The sequence below is a fragment of the Centroberyx affinis genome, unplaced genomic scaffold (genome assembly GCF_046629955.1).
Source record: "Centroberyx affinis isolate AG114_WGS23_722 - 3 ecotype Tasmania unplaced genomic scaffold, CSIRO-AGI_Caff_v1 ptg002694l_1, whole genome shotgun sequence".
Classification (NCBI taxonomy): domain Eukaryota; kingdom Metazoa; phylum Chordata; class Actinopteri; order Beryciformes; family Berycidae; genus Centroberyx; species Centroberyx affinis.
Genome location: NW_027280872.1, coordinates 299,257 through 302,161, shown reverse-complemented (window position 1 = coordinate 302,161; position 2,905 = coordinate 299,257).

Here is a 2,905-nt window from a genome sequence, read left to right as displayed (position 1 = left end):
CATATTCGGCACCAAAGCAAAACAAGCACGCGTCCTTCTCTATAAACAGTCCGATGAGGGACAACACGTTGTACATAAGTTCCGCGAATTTTAATTCCGCAGGGTTTATTATAGACGCGGCATTTCTCAAGGGATGATTTCACTTTCTCTGCATAACTCAGTGTTCATTGCAATTGCTCTGAATACAAATGCATGTATTTAACTATGCATGGTTGTGTGAGTGGTCATAATCGGACGGACCAAACGCATGTTTTACCCATAAGAAAAAAACAGAAAGATCAACGCCACGTCCCACCTCACCCTGTAACAAAAGGCTCTCCCAGATCAAACCAGCGGAGAGGAGACTTTTAAGAGTTAACGATCGCATCTCTCTTTTGGGAGAAGATGATGTAAACCCCACACCATGTGACACTGTAATGAATAATACAGTAGAGTGAGAGAGAGTGAGAGAGACGGAGAGAAACGCAAACACAGTTAAGGTTTGATCCGGACAGCGAGGGAGGGTCATATTCCATAAGACTAAACGGGGGAGACAAGGACGACAACAACAAGCGACTGTTTGTTTTTCATTAACCAAGATGTGCTGGCTGCCGATAGACCAGCCTCTGCTGCTGCCCGGTGACTCCACCTGCGCCCGGAGACCCTCGCCGTGCTCCATGGCTCAGCTCCTCGCCTCGCGCCTGAGGAGGATTGGGGATCAGCTGGAGAAGAAGAGCTGGACGGCGGCGGGGGGGACAGACAGCGGCTACAGCTGCCGGGGGGACAGGGGCAAACTGACCGGACGTGACCACTTAAAGAGCTTTATATGCACCGCAATACACATCACAGTGCTCGTGCTGTTTGTCACGAGGCGACACCTGTAGGGCGCGCGGGTTCGCGAGACTGCAACACCAGCAACAGGTACGTACACTAGGCTATCACATGTGTGTATGCAGTATAGTGGTATACATGAAAATGTGGGTAAATTGTGACCTCCAGTCGGTGGTTATCATAAGGTAAACCACAAAAAAATCAATTATATTTTGAGAAAAGCATTTGTTTATGTGGTAACGCGTTATTTGAAGTGCACTGTAATGCATTAGGCTACAGGTAGATTATAAAGCCAGCAGTACCATACTGTTGTCATCTGAAAAACCTCGTAACTCCAATTTTGGTGATTTTCCTATTTTCACTTCAGTTGATGCTCCCCTAGCCTATGGGTTGAGAAAGTTCTGCCATCCTTGGGTTTATCAAATCCTTTCAAATCACATTGGATTAACTCACAAATGCGTTGTTATCAAGCTAAAACAAAGCTGCTTTTCTTAGCTTCTGAAAAGTTTACGTTTTTGAGATAGGACGATAGGTAACTTTTCCTACAAAATAGCCTAATTATCAGGAAAAACATCATTAGACGAACATCAGAAAATCGCATTCTTTAATTTAATATCGTTAACTATATTTGCCCCAGAAAGTATTCCATCTCATATTTTTGCACACCATTATGCAATAATACATAATTATCAATAATAATAATAATAGGCCTATTCAATAATTATCATGCACTCACAAAGTCCTCAGAAAGCCTCATGAGCACCACTTCAGGTAGACTGCTACATTTATGTTTTTCCCCCTTAAAAGATGGTGTCTTGATATACTGTAGGCCCAATTTACACCCGTTTGCTACTACTTATCATAATTTACTATACTTTGAATTTCATGTAATTAAGGTTTATGGCAGTCAAAAATGGTGGGTAAACTTGATTCTGCAAATAAAAAGGTGGGTTAAATAAGTTTTGCACGGGTTTACCCTCTACTACATCCCTGTTTATAACTATGTAAGAATGGGCGAGGTGGGTGCTAAATAGCCTATACACTGAGTAAGAACCGCCTATAAGGAAATTATAGGGTGAATAGAAATTACAGAATGCAGAGAAAATTATGTTTGTTTACATTTTGGTGTCAGATGGTGCCCATTGGAAATGGCACAATGCTCTCCCGTTGTGATTTGATAAAAAAAAAAAAAAAAACGTGAAAGATTTATGGAAAATAATTGTATATATTTATATTTTGTGTAGATGGTGCCTTGATGACCATGCATGAGGAAAGAAACGGACTCAGAACAGTTGCACTAAAAAAAAATCAAGGGATGCAAGAAGAAGAGTCGGAGGACGGTCCAGGCGAGGTGTGCTGCATGCGCGTAACACACAGTAGCTTTTTGGGAGAGAATTAAAAATGTGTTTCATAGTCGGAACTGTGTGCCTGACTAATTTCGTGTGTCATGAGGACTTATTTGGGCCTGATATGTGGGCTGCACTGCGAGTTTCACGCCGAGTTCACACACTGAACTCCAAGCAGTCCCGCAGTCAGCTGCGCATCCTCCCCCTGCGTGACTGTCTGACTCTGTCATCCCAGTTATAAAACGGTGATGTCATCCTCCCCTGGTAGTATGGAGGGAAAAACTTACTAACTCGACTCCTTTGAACCTCCACCTGCCACCATATGAACGCACCGATACTAAAATACTAATTAAGCTAATTAGATGTGGGAATGAATGTAAAATTTGTGCAGCTTTCTTTGGAAAAGCATTGGATGGTGCCCAGTGGGGAAAATGGTTTGGGGCTTCACATTGCACTGTACCTTTTTTTTTTTTTTTTTTTTTTTAAATATATAAGCTATAGCCTACTGTAAACATAAAAACATGTAAATAAATGGATGAGGACTTGTTATTCTAGATGGTTTTTCTACAGTATTTAGGTGAAGTTTAGCGTGGCTCCACAGATTCTTCCGTGCTTTAGCATTATGTTTTGGGGGGCAGTGTTAAGTGGCATTATCACCAACACCATACAGGACTTGTGCATAGGAGGCTATGCTGTTATGCTATCTGTGATTTCTGGAAATAAGCTGTTTTTCTGATATAACGGAATTG